The 15,579-nt window shown below is 34.5% G+C and overlaps 1 long non-coding RNA gene across 1 annotated transcript; it reads right to left on the reverse strand.

Moving 5' to 3' along the window:
* Positions 1-744: 744 nt before the first annotated feature.
* On the reverse strand, positions 745-2,682 carry LOC131953476 (uncharacterized). Its single transcript, XR_009388645.1, has 4 exons — positions 2,387-2,682; positions 1,947-2,038; positions 1,203-1,313; positions 745-754 (listed from the first exon to the last, which is right to left on the reverse strand). It is a non-coding gene; the product is annotated as an uncharacterized LOC131953476 (long non-coding RNA).
* Between the last annotated feature and the right edge of the window lie 12,897 nt (positions 2,683-15,579).

Here is a 15,579-nt window from a genome sequence, read left to right on the forward strand (position 1 = left end):
CTCAATTTTATTGATTTTAATACTTAAAAAAATTGTTTGTTTTGCAAAATTTAAATGATCAGAATTTTCCTTTTTTTCCTTTTCGTTTTTTAATTAGCCTTACACATAAAAATAAATATAATTATAACTGTTGCATTAAAAAGGTAGTGCAAGAATACTAAAAGAAAACTACCTGTAGCAAATACGCTACATTAAGAAAAAACATATTAACTGACTTTTTTGTCATACAGAACCAATGTCCTGCTGGATTAAATTGATATATTGTAAACAAGGGGATACTATTTTGGTGTGTGAGGGTGGATGTGTGTGTGTGTGGGGGGGGGGGGGGTGGGGGTGGATTTCTATGTTCATGTTGTAAAATAAACGAAATTTCTTCGCACCATTCAAACATTTCGTTTACACATTTGATTAAGAACAATATATCTAATTTGTGTTTAAAAACATTTAAAAAAATAACCAACAAATTGAATAATATAGTTAACATTTTTTTAAATCGCTGTTTAAGATAATTTCCTCCCTTTAATGATACATAAAGACAGTTGTCACTTCAAAAACGAAGTCCCATCACCTAGTGTTGTCATAAAGCGAAGTCCCATCACCTAGTGTTGTCATAAAGCGAAGTCCCATCACCTAGTGTTGTCATAAAGCGAAGTCCCATCACCTAGTGTTGTCATAAAGCGAAGTCCCATCACCTAGTAAAGCCATAAAGCGAAGTCCTTTCACTTAGTGTAGTTATAAAGCGAAGTCCCAATACCTAGTGTTGTCAAAAACATTTAAATGACTTTATTAAAATTATTTTTCGTATAAATTAAAAATTGCTAGCATCATGTGTGTTATGGTAATTGTAATTTTTTCTTTTGCATTTTTATTATCTGGATACAAATTAAACAAGTTCGATAAACAAACCTATAATCAATAAAAGCTCCATTACAGCTTTAGTATTTTATTATTTATAGAATTTTTGTATATATATTGTCAATAAAAAAAAGTTATTTACGTTAAGTAAAAACAAATCTAACAAAACTTTAAAATTAAAAGAAAAAGAAACATCAGCACATCTTTGTTGAAAACGAATGAATTTAGATCTTTGTCTTTGTTGTTTGTCATTCGATTGCGGAGCTAAGAGATATGATGTTAATAAATAAACAACATATACACAATAGAGATTGTTAATAGTTATAAATATAAATATAAATATTCACCTCATTTCAAGGAGATGGAGATAACTAAAGAGGCAAGCGTTGGTAGCAAAAGCCCATCATTTATATTGTTTTTGTGACAAGAAGTCATCACGACGTTGAAATATGTATTTCCTTCAGGTGAAATGAGACAACAAACTATCAAAATGTATTTAAATGTATGCAAACACACCCACCCACACACACAAAAAAAAAATAAATAATAAATAAATATATATATATATATATATATATATATATATATATATATATATATATATATATATATATATTTACCGAATTAGTATTTAAATGTTTTTCATACCTGCATTCAAATTCAGTTATTTAAAGATTTAACGTTTATAAATTTTCTTTATACAAATAATGTTTTATTCATATTAATTAACCTTAACGGCATCCATTTTGTAGTTACCAACTTAAATTTTAAATGTCTTTATATAATTATGTCATTTGTATAATTGTCAATTTACAATGTTAAGTAAACGAAAAAAATGTTCTTGTAACCTTTAAACGGCCATTATGATTACTAGACTTACCAATGTCTATTTTATTATCCTTTAACTTTACCTCGTGTATGAGTTAAAATATATATATAAAAAACCCATTCGTTTTACTTTTTTAAATAAAAATCGCGTATTAATAATGCGATTAAGATTTTACAAATTTTAAATTCTATGTTCAACTTTTTGAAAAACGCGATCACTTTCACTAATTACTTATGCAAATTGATTTATTGCCCGCACCTACTGTTTTTTCTACACGACTCCAACGTGTTTGCCTTATAGGCATCTTACACAAGAAATTTGTCGAATCATTGCATGGATAGTCATGCCACTCATCTGAAAAAAAAAACAGTCAGGTATACATGTTATTGAAATATGCACATATAACTTATATAGAACTAATATTCACATTTTAGCCAAAATCCTTTTAACCTTTTATTTTTAAAAAAGATATATTATTTGTAGTATGGAAATCATACTGTAGTTGTTTTACTATGCTATTGTGTAGAAATCTTCAAATATAATAAGTTTTATTTCAATTACATTTTATATTATTATGTTTTTAATTGTCGTTATAGACTATTTATAGCTTCTTAAAATATAATACAATGAAATCATGAGTTAAAGTATTCTTTACTAATTCTTGAAAATATAATACAATGAAATCATGAGTTTATTCTTTACCAAAACTTCTGGAAGCCTGGGCACAGTGTTCGCGCTGGTGAGTACCTTGTCCATATGTCCATCTAGTAAACGTAATCTCTGTACCATCAACCCACCTGAAAATCACAAATTTGGTTTATGTTCATTGACTTAATGAATTCAGAACCACTCTAGTTCTACTATTCAATCCATTGTTATACTAATACAAAGTCAGGTATTTAAGAGTGTAAAATACGTCATAAATTTTACTTACTACCAAGTCAGGTATTTAAGAGTGTAAAATACGTCATACATTTTACTTACTACCAAGTCAGGTATTTAAGAGGTTAAAATACGTCATAAATTTTACTTACTACCAATTCAGGTATTTAAGAGTGTAAAATACGTCATAAATTTTAATTACTACCAAGTCAGGTATTTAAGAGTGTAAAATACGTCATACATTTTACTTACTTCCAAGTCTGATCGTCTGACGATTTATACAAACCAATCCACCACCTATTTAATTTCATCTTCAAATTCAAACAATATATATATATATATATATATATATATATATATATATATATATATATATATATATATATATATATATATATGTGTGTGTGTGTGTGCGTGTGTGTGTATATAGGTGATTCATATTTTTAAAAACGTGTTTATTTAAAATTGCATTAAGAAATCGATATATATATATATATATATATCTATTAATGTGCAATGATTATCAACAGCAATGCATGGAAATAAAAACAAATCACATACTCATCAAAACAAAGGTCTTTAAAAGCTAAGTTGTGATTATTGTTTACCCTTTTGTTTAAGAAATCGATCTCCGCTTGTGACACTAAAGTGACCAAGTTAGCCCCGAGTTTAGTACAAGACTCCTGTGAACTCTGCCAGCTTTGGAAAGTTTCTCTCACGTAGTAACAGTGGTCGGAGAAGATTTGATTAACATCACCAGGGCAACGTTGTACTAAAATCAACGTTTAATTAAATAGGAAAATGCTTTACATGCTAGATTAAAAAGTCCAAAATACATTAAAAAAGTATCATTTATGTTTAATTTCTCATGGATGCGTTAGATGCGTTATCTATGTATGCAATCTAGCGAATAAATTAAAAATGTTCAAATGTTTTGTATATATTTGCCTTTACGATAAATATTTTAGTTGTGCATTGCTTAGTAATAACAGTAAATACCAAAATGAGTCTAATTATTTTAATTATCAGTAATGTATCAATCTCTTTGATAACTTGTCCAAAAAAAATAAATTAAAATAGGCAGCATGAAGGTTGCGTTTTTATTTACATTTATTTCTGATGCTCATAAATATTCCTACACGTAACACTTTGACTATTTGAATTAGAAAACAGTATGTGCTATTACACATAGCAATGCACCATATATGTAAAACAAATTATTTAAATTGATAAAGGAGAAGTGAGATCTATTAAACTTATTCATTTGTTTACAACAGAAAGTGTTTTGGTTCGCACTTTAATTGTAATAGGGCTATACAATGTTGCAAATCGCTCTCTATTTAAAGAAGAGGGTTGATACCTTAGAATATGGCTAAAGATCTAAATCTAAAGATTCTAGAGATACAGAAATAGTGCAAAATACTACTCCCATTTATTAGAAATCGCACATAATGTAACTACATCTACTTGCACGAAATAATACGTAAACCCGAAATACATTTCAATTTCACTCACATCAAACGGTACTTAAATTATCGGTTTAGTGAAGAATGTAGAGTAAAGAGTAAAGTGTGATTTCTATGTTAAAGGAAATTGAGATTATCCATGAAAGATTTTATATTAAGATTATAAATGTTATGTCAACTTAACTGAAAAAGTAAGCTACTTTATTTCACAGATTTTTAGGAAAGTGGATGTAAAATAAGAACACTTCTTTACTGCAAGGCTTAAAGATTTAAAAAAAAAACAACTTGCGTTTAGTTTTTATACTTATATTTGAAATATTGGTACTCAACTTATCGTGTTTACAAACACATATAAAAATGCACATTAATATGCAGATACACATATAGAGATAGAGAAAGAAACATACATACAAGATGGAAATACTGTTTTTTCTAGGTGCGATGTATAATATCGTGGATCTTCAAAATTTTGACTTTGATATTGTATTCAATTGGAATACTTCCTGTATTTTTCCAAGAACAAACAACAACAGTATTGTATGTTTTCTCCATCCACCCTCCACCTCCCTTCCCCTTCACCCCCCACCAACACGATTATGTACCTTTATTTCCACTCCCCACCATGTGCACTCCCTGAGTTGTCAGGAACACCATCCACACAATATGGCGTAGGGCTGCTCTCATCTTTAGATACCAACAGAGGGTGTCTCTGTTGTAACTGTGCTAAAATGTAAATTGTATTCAGGGGAGACGATATTTTGGCTGACACATAATTTGTTTATTCTTCCTTCTTAATTTTTAGTGTTGGAAGGGATCGAGTCTTATCTGCCAGAGGGTTTGAACTCGAGCCGATATTTTGGCTGACACATAAACTTTTTATTCTTCCTTCTAAATTTTACTATTGAAAGGGATTTACTCCAACGCTGTGTCAACTGGTTATGCCCCATTTAGGTCGTTGACTTCGATTTCAGTCTGCTTTTCGTTTTGGATTTGCTTCCATAGCCTTTGTCCAACTAACAACAAACTACAAGGCAGCAGTTGTTTGATTTTGGAGTTGTCTCTCATAGAAGAGTGGCTGTCCCCAGCTAACGAGCCTCATCTGCCCGAGACTTTTCGTTTCAGCAACCATGAACTTTACCGACCATTTCGACCCTCGACGCAGAAATAAATATTAATATTCTAAATATTAAAATAAATGAATTAAAACATAACGTTTTAAAATATATAACATGGGGAATGTGTCTATAGCTAATGCAGAATCTACAGAAGTTTTTTTTCCATTTTTGCCGGTCTAGCAATTCTCATCGCAGTCCGGCAAGATAGTCCTGTCTAAATTAGTCATGTTTTGTGTCCACCTCCACATCTCCCTTGGCCTTCCCATGTTTTAATCCCCCCCCCCCCCCCCCCGAGGTGATCAGATAAGCGCACACCCTGTGATATCATCGAAACTCCTCGAAAACAGAACAACTCAGTGCCATCTGCTTTGTAATATTATTTCTCAATAAGCTTTTATTTGCATTTCTCCTAGTAATTTTTTTATTGGAGATGGTTTTTGGCCAGTGGATGTCTTTTACACTTCTCAGACACTTGGATTTAAAAGAATCCAGCGATGTGCTAATGTCGATTGTTACTTTTCATCTTTAGATATAGACTACTCAATTGGGTCAGTACAATGTATTAAAAATACCTATGTTAGCTTTCCAAATTTAAACTGAAAATTTAAAAATTTTAGTACATTTACATTTTTTAAGAATTTTAAAAGCTTGTTGTTTTAACGATCTAATACACCCTTAACTCTACAGTCAAAGAAAACTTTATTTTACTTGGAAATATTTAGATGGGTCTCCTAAAAAAAAAATTCTTGAACAGAAGTTTGCCCGAATGCGACGATTGTCGAAATTGACAATCCCCCGCATGCGACAATTTCCTGAAAGGACGTTTGCCAGAATTCGAAATGTGCACGAATGGATGTGTGACTCAGACAACTGTCCGTATGCTATTTATTAGATGGAGACTGGAAATTAAGATTTAAACTTGGAAGACAAACTATGAGCTTACCTGTTCACTTAATTCCAACAACTGTACACACGAACTGCTTATCGCACAAAAAACAATACCTGGTTCTGACACTGCGACATTTCACTGTAATTCTATCACTGTCTACTGTATTTTGATGTATCGGGTAATCACATTAGATGTGAAATTATTGATGATCAACGACACGAAACCTATTCATCAGAGGTTTGCTCAAGACTTTACAGTGCCTGCTGGGTAACATGTGTACTTCCATGTCATGTGATTGAATGTTGTACACATTTATTTCTAACATTACTTTGATGACTTCAATCTAACTTACTATGATTGATACATTTGAATATAACTGTTGTTTCTGTTTGAATCCAACTTTTTATTCTAACTTTTAATTCGTACAAAATAAATTAAGTTAGAAACTCGTTTCAAAAATTGATTGGATGACTTTTGTGTCTAATATTTTATTCTATTACATGCTTCTAAAATTGGAATCAAATACCCGACTCTATCACGATAGGCTTGGATTTGATTGAAACACTTAAGTCAAAGACTTGATTCTAAGACCTATAATTATTCATAGTTGTTATATTCATGTATGTCCAAACTGAATAATGCACTGTCCATAACTCTGAATGATGGAAGTGTATTATGCACACTGAAGAACTTGAAACTTAAAGAAACACATATAGTAACTAATGATACAAAATAAAACTTTCCAAAATGAACATTTTAAGTGATTCCTCTCATTTTAAAATGTTAAAATATCAATGGATTCTAAGACCTTCTTCTAACATTTTACTCTATAAATTGACTTTCTCGTTTACTAACAACTGGAGTCTAATTTTAAATTACTCACTTAATGTCTGTCTAGTCACAGTCTAGTGTATGAAATGCCCAACTCAGTTTCCTCTAATACAGATGTAAAAAAAAAATAGTCAACTATTAAAACATTTACCGGATAGCTACATTTTATAAATTGAATAATACAAATACCTAAAGTTCGAGAATAAATTCAATATTACATACAGACAGTTATGCGTTTCTTCTAATGCTTAATTACTTTTAATTAACTCCCTATTTCATTAGCATTACGATGCTAGCCTCCCTTGCTATACTCATATGATCCCTGAATAAGAGTCGACTAGTAGGTTCTATGTATATCATAAACCTCATGCTAATTAAACTTTACATTCAATAATGAAAAATTCCACAGGACTAGAAAACAAAATTAGATACCTATCTCTCATCACATTTGGTGGACATTTCCTCCCTAGCAAATTAACAACACCTGTACAAAACGAATGTTTAATTCAAGTAAAATAGAAGACTCCCCCACACGTTTCACACTGTTGTTTTGAAAACGCCATCGTATCGATCACAAGTATAACATGAATCTACATCGGACTTCTGCATTGTTTATTGTTTAACCCCGGTTGTATTTGCTATTAAGTATTTAGTGATATGTCGTTTTTATTAAATGTAGGGATGGGTCGTTTTTATTAAATGTAGGGATAGGTCGTTTTTATTAAATGTAGTGATAAGTCGTTTTTATTAAATGTGGGGATATGTCGTTATTATTAAATGTAGGGATAGGCCGTTTTTATTAAATGTAGTGATAGGTCGTTTTTTATTAAATGTAGTGATAGGTCGTTTTTATTAAATGTAGGGATAGGTCGTTTTTATTAAATGTAGGGATAGGTCGTTTTTATTAAATGTAGGGATGGGTCGTTTTTATTAAATGTAGGGATAGGTCGTTTTTATTAAATGTAGTGATAGGTCGTTTTTATTAAATCTAGGGATAGGTCGTTTTTATTAAATGTAGGGATAGGTCGTTTTTATTAAATGTAGTGATAGGTCGTTTTTATTAAACTGTGGATTAAGTTGTGTTGGCGCAGTCACACTGTATAGACGCAAGTCTGAGACCTTCAGGCTAACGGTCGAGCACTCTATCTCTTGGCCATTTAGTAACAGGTAACTTTAGGTAAGCCCAGAGTAGATACTAACCCAGTAAATTACTAATTTCTCATATCCCGTAAAGTGAAGCACCACTTCTGCGCATCAAAAAATCAATAAGAAATTAAATACAATTTTAGTAAAATAATATTTCTAATTTTCTCACGTAACCGAAACTTCACTCAAGTTATCGTGATCCAGTTGCGTAGCGAGATCGAGTGTCACCCGGTGCGGCACTTAATGGTGTCACCCCCCAGGCGTAGCGACCCTTCCCGGGGACAAACTGCGATTTGCAACCCCCCGTCCCCGTCAATCTTTCGATTTGCATCCCCATCAAACTTTCGATTTACACCCCCCCCTTAAACTTTCGATTTGTACCCCCACAAACTTTAGATTTTCACCTCTTAAAACACTATTTAACACTCGAATTAATCACTTAATTAAGTGGAATTGTCATTTTTCTCTATAAATTTTGCAATTTTTGCCTAGGTGTCACCCCCTAAATGGATAGTCCGACGAAATATATAAGAAGGGATTCATCCATGCGTTACCAATCCTATATTCTTAGACTCGTGACCTTGTTTTCTAAAAGTGAGTTATTTAAATGTAAAAAATGCCTGCGCTTGGATCCTAAATATCGGGACACGGGTTTACCTACACTACCGCGTGAAAACCTTATGTGTACATTAATCACTCACCGAAATAATGAGGTAGAACACACTTCGGTTACCACCCATGTGTCAGGGACGTAGAGGGGCGCTCTCAGGAGCCCCCCCCCCCCAATTACACTACCACATAGACGCAGCGTACGGCCCCTGGCTCCTTAAAACTAACAGGCGCCATTGTGCTCATAGGATAACCCAGAGTGCCAAATAGCATCCTGTAAACAATGATGCACATTTCGTCATTCGCTGAAGTGACACAAATGAACAGGATTTTTTTCTTTAAAACGTAAAAATTATTTGACGTGTTTTAAACATCAGTGTGACTGATGCAATATGGTAGCTTTACTAATGGTCTATTATTAGATGCTCGATCTCAATTTCAGACTGGATCGTCTAATAATAGATGCTTATTGCATCTTTCGCAAGGTGACGAAACTGTACAGAAGGATTTCCTCGCGTTACAAAGTTATTTTTAGAAGCCTGTTGTAGCTTTACCGCTGAATATAGTAGTATCCCTTGCTCGCTATGCAGGACGCTCGATTAACGGATGCCAAGTGCCAACATAGTCGCTCTAAAACTCTGGGCGCCAAACCGTGTATTGACCAAAATTGTACCCTACATGGCGCCGCCCATAAGAAACTTTAGTTTTCTTTTTCGCAGAAATATTCTCGGGAGTATTCTCATCTACTCCCTACATTTCATGGCACTCGGATGAACCGCATCCGAGTTTTATTTTTTATATACCGTGTATAGAGAAAAAAAATCGCTCTCCCCTGGGGCGCCGCCCTTGCAATATTAAATTTTTTTTTTTTTTGCAGAGCCCTACCGTTGAGTGATCTAATCATCTCCCCAACGTTTCATGGTACACGGATGAACGGTGTGAAACCGAAATAGACTTATATTTTTATAAACCGTATATACAGAAAAATCGCACCCTCCCGTGGCGCCGCCCTTGCAAAATTAAAAAAGGAGTTTTTTTACAGAAACCTTTCCTGGAGTGGTATAATCAACTATCCAAAGTTTGATGGCGATCGGATGAACGCCGTGAAACCGCAATCGACATTTATTTTTATATACCATATATAGATAAAATCGCACCTTCCTGTGGCGCCGCCCTTGCGAAATAAAAAATTATTTGTTTACAGAACCCTTACCTAGAGTGGTATAATTAACTCCCCAAAGTCTCATGGCTATTAGATGAACGATGCCAAACCAAAATCGACTTTTATTTTATATACTGTATATAGAGAAAAATCGCACCCTGCCGTGGCGCCGCCCTTGCGTAATTAAAAATGATTTTTTACAGAACCCTTCCCTAGAGTTTCATAATGAACTCCTTAAAGTTTTATGCCTATCGAAGGAACAGTGTCACTGCAAATCACTTTTATTTATTTTTATATACCGTATATAAAATAAAATCGGACCCTCCCGTGGCGCCGCCCTTGCGAAATAAAAAAAAAAATTTTTTTACAGAACCTACAGAACCCTTCCCTAGAGTGGTATAATTAACTCCCCAAAGTCTCATGGCTATCGGATGAACGATGTCAAACCAAAATTGAATTTTACTTTTTATATACCGTATATAGAGAAAAATCGGACCCTCCCGTAGCGCCGCCCTTGCGAAATTAAAAATTATTTTTTTTACGGAATCCTTCCCTAGAGTGGTATAATGAACTCCACAAAGTCTCATGGCTATCGGATGAAAGATGCCTAACCAAAATCGACTTTTATTTTTTTATATACCGTATATAGAGAAAAAACATATATATATATATATATATATATATATATATATATATATATATATATATATATATATATATATATATATATATATACTAGCCGTCCCGGCCAGGCCCTGCTCTGGCTTCTGTGAAAAACCTTTCTGTTAAAGACCATTACCTGTGTGTTTAGTAATCATCATAAACCCGGCATTGCCCACCCAAACCACAACCAACCAAAACAACAAAACGCAAACATAACGCTAACACAATTACAAATACAAACGAAAACAAAAACCTAACAACAAACCCAACCACAACCACAAACACCAATACAAACACAAAGAAAAAACAAACAAAAAAGCAAACGAAAACAAAAACCTAACAACAAACCCAACCACAAACACCAATACCAACAAAAAAAAAAACAACGAAAAAGCAAACGAAAACAAACCAAATCCAAACGCAAAACCAACCAAAAACACAAATACAAACCCAAACAAAGAAACACAAACAAAAACGAAAAAAGAAAGAACAAAAACGAACCAAATCAAAACGCAACCACTAACGCAAACCCACCTAAACACAAAGAAAACACTAACGCGAACATAAACGCCCGGGGCGGAATCACCTGTTTTAGCTTAATGAACGACTATAGTACCCCAACTTATTCATAGTCTTTTGCACTCACTTAAACGAACGCGCCTGTTTCAATTTGATGAACAATTTTAATACTCCAAGCTTATCCGTAAAATACCTACAACATTTGCACTTGATCAATCCCCGCTAATTATGTAATTATTTTTTTTCCCAACACCAAAACAAAGTAATTAAAAAGTAAATACTTTTCCACAAAATGCAATTGTTTTATAAAGGGAAGTAATTGTGTTTTTCCTAATTTATCAAAGGGAAGTAAGTGCTATAGGACTAAATAAAGACATAATTAGAATTTTTGTAAAAGATGATATATTTTTTAAAACTTGTGTTTAATGAACATGCCGACAATTATTACTATAATTTGAAAAATGAAAATGATTTCCCAACACTTTTAATAGTAATTTTTTAACTCATAAATTTAGACAAATGCGCACGATAATTGATCTAACACTTAAATCCGTAGAAATGCCAACGACAAACATATGCGTTACAGAATTGAGCTTTATATATTAGATATATATATATATACTAGAATACCCGTCATCCGTTGGATAACTGTGGGTTACAGAACTGAGCTTTATATATTAGATTACAAGTTTTACAGCAGGAAAAGCGTGGGTAAATAGGGGTTTTCTGGTTGAAAACTATTCTACGCTCCCTACAATGTCACAGCCTAGCTCAAAGACATATGCAAATATAGTCAACGTTCACAAAGGGGTTGCGCCCTCGGATGTTCCCCCTGGGCCGAGAGGCTTGGGGAGGAGCCTCCCGGACTACGGTCCGGGGGGTTTAATGAAATCCAGGGCCCAACCCCTTTCAGCCACCACCGCCATACTCGATCTACCTGATGAGGACTGTCCAGAACTCTTCCCGACTGACTCACCCACCATTCAAGTCACAATCAACTCAAGAGGTCAACCCAATCTAAGAGGTCACATCCTTCGTCAACTAATAAGCAACCAACAGATCTTCCTCCTCAATTATGGTCGTGCAGACACGTGGTTCTTCACATCAAATGCCTTCGACGTCACCACCCTACACAACACACACAAAACACACGGTCCCTACACACTATTCTTCACTTTACACGAAAAGAACAGAGTCAACGGAACCCTTAGGTGGGTCCCACCTACACTAAGCGATCGCACACTCATTAAAGCACTACAACCCTACAGTAACAAAGAACCTTCCATATACACAATCCCTCTCACCACCAACCGTAGCTTCTCCATACACACTGACAATCCAGCAATCATCCCCCACTACATCCAATTAAACTACAGAAACAAGTCACATAACATCCTAATAGCCATCAACGACAGAAAACAAGCCTGCCAAACCTGCTCGTCAACTTCACACTGGACCAACCGCTGTCAAACTCTCAACCTAGAATCAACGCCCAATGATCAAATACCAGCACAATCTACAGCTCCATCCGCTCTACAAGGCCCCATGCCAAGTAATCAGCAACACTCCTCAACCGAAGACGCAGCACCGAACCCGAAAACACCGCCCAAAAAACAGCCCCCAGCACAACAACCAGCGCCACCCGCCCAACCAGCAACAACACCAAGCAGCCAGCAAATAACTCCAATCGCCAAGCCACCTCCAACAACAAGCAGCCAGCTAGAAGCACTACCCGCCCAGACAACACCATCACCAAGCAAACAACAAGCAACGATCAAAAAACCGATCAACCCATCCAGGCCGGCAAGTACACCATCAACACCAAGCAAACAAGCAACTGCAGCAAGGTCGAAGTCAGACAAACCAGCTACGTCAAGAGCTCTAACATTGAACGCTCCGTTCTTTTTCTCAGACATGGACACCACTCTTGCAAGCTTCAAAAGGAAGAAGGAAGATAGCCCCACAGAGGAGAAAAAAATAATAAAATGTAAAAAATTTACTCATGACAACAAACGCTGTAGGTTCTGCCCAGAACAAAATAGAACAGCTGAGGAAACGGAAAAGCACGAACATAGAATGCACTATAGATTCTTACGGTGTGATCTTTGTGTAGACAAAGGGTACCACACAGACATATACGCGCACTTTGCAGAAAATCATCAAGAAGTAACACTGTATGACTGCCGAGATTGTACCGTATCCCTCCCATTAGAGGGCATGAAGGAGCATACAAAGGTACACCATGTGAGGACTCGCTCCTCGAAGTCACTCGTCGGTTTTTGAAAGAGAAACCAGGGTAAATAGGTATTTTAGACGTTTTGTAAATGTTTATGTAGGCCTATAAATAAAGTATCGGAAAAAAAAAAAAAAAAAAAAAAAAAAAAAATAACTGTGGGTTTCGGGGGTCATCCATCAAAAAACATCACGTCTGTCACTCAGAGGCATAGCGACCCTTCCCGGCGTCCGGGGACAAACTTTTCGATTTGAACCCACCCCCGCAAGATTTCGATTTGCAACCCCCCCCCCTAAAACTTTTGATGTGCACCCCCCCCCCCCCCCCACTCAAACTTTCGATTTGAGCCCCCCTCAACCTTTCAATTTATTTTTCGAAACCATTTTGGCGCCCCAACATATGTCCCCCCCCCCCGCCCCCCTTCCCCCCTTCCCCCCGCCTCCCCTCCCCCCGCCTCCCCTCTCCCTCCCGCCCCCCCCCTCCTCGCTACGCTAAAGCAGTGTCACTTATCGTCACAAAAAACAGACCCTACATTCAAAAATATGTTTTTTATCTTTTAAAAACACCGAAAACACCGATTTCGGACTATCCCTTCATATACTGACGTCACAGGTGATCTACTCAACTCTACTTCACCTGCCCAGTGTCCCGCCAAGTCTCAGACGACATGTTTTTATTGTTTAAAAAACGATTCCAGCCGAGCATGTCTCTGACCACACTATCCTTTCATATGCTTAGGACAAAGAAACAGATGAACTCTACTTCACCTGCCCTGTATCCTGCCAAGTTCAGATAGGCAATTCTATCATTCACATCTAAAAAAAAATTGAAAAAAAAAATTTCATTGACATATTGGTCTAGAACCTGTGCCACCCGCATGAGAGCCGGCTACACTACCAACTTAGCTATTTACTCGTGACGTCACAAGTGAATGTTTATACTATACTATGAGTCTCCTTATGCAACATGATTTACGCGCATAGATCTAGATCTAAGTCTAGTAGTAGTAGTAGTAACTTTCAAATTAAATTTTATCTTACATTAGCCAAACAAAGATTTATATAAAATAAAGAAGTTCTGAAATTATCTAGATCTAGATAGAATTATCTAGATCTAGATTCTACGACTCGCTTGCTTAAGTCTTAAGTTTAGTTTTTCTTGCTAGATCTAGATCTAATCATTAGCTACGCTGATAGGCCCGGAGCGAGCATTTCAAAATTACCATATTCCAAACAAAGATTTATATAAAATAATAAAGGTCTAAAATAGTTTAGTATATAGAAAATCACTGTTATCTAAATCTAGATAGAATTATCTAAATTTTAGATCTACGACTGAGCTATATTTAGAATTTACGTTTATTTTAGCAAAATTCCGGTATAGAAGCAGCATATGAATCTTAAGCTGCGCAAATACGCCCTGGAGCCAGCACTTCAAAATTTGCATAGTCGAAACAAAGATTTATACAAAATAATAAAGGTCTAAAATATTTTAGTATATAGAAACTCATTATTATCTAAATCTAGATAGAATTATCTATATTCTAGATCTACGACTGGTTTGCTTAAGTCTCGTTTCTTTTTTGGTTTGTATTTAGATCTATAACTAATACATTTTTGATTTGACCTAGATTTAGATTCTAGATTCTAGATCTATAAATAACTTTCTTGGACAAATTGTAGATCTAGAGAAATTTATCGTAAAACTAAATGAAAAAGACAGTTGAAAATTGATATAAGTGTTGGAACGTAATAAATACAGCAAACGGACGTATTGTTAAAGTTATGACCGACAGAAAATTAGATTTAGAACGCGTTAAACTTTTGAATGGGAACACAATTATCTTCGATAGACGCCGCCATTTTATTGTACTAAAGAGGAAACAAAAAACTGTGACGTCACGGTCCCGCCGAGTGTAGTGGCCGTTCTAAACTTTTTAAAAAAATAGAATTACTCTACGTATGAATAAATCAATAAATTAATTACCGTCTTTAAATAAATTTGTGATTAACAGTCTGTCTGCATTAAAAAATTATTCTCTACCTACATACTATTATACAGCTCTCCAGATAGAGTAGAGCATATCACAATACTCGATCGGACAAACAAACAAATAAATATTCAAACATGTAAACAAACTTGACTTTTAGTAGTATATATATATATATATATATATATATATATATATATATATATATATATATATATATATATATATATATATATATATATATATATATATATATATATATATATATATATATATATATATATACATATTCTATTTTTTAAAAAAACGACAAGTTCATCCTATCTATCTAGGTTATATCTAGCAGTAAACATCAAATAACGAGGTAGTCACATGCTGTGACATTTAGAT

Source organism: Physella acuta, unplaced genomic scaffold, assembly GCF_028476545.2.
Source record: "Physella acuta isolate Inbredline_101_S28 unplaced genomic scaffold, ASM2847654v3 ptg000924l, whole genome shotgun sequence".
Classification (NCBI taxonomy): domain Eukaryota; kingdom Metazoa; phylum Mollusca; class Gastropoda; family Physidae; genus Physella; species Physella acuta.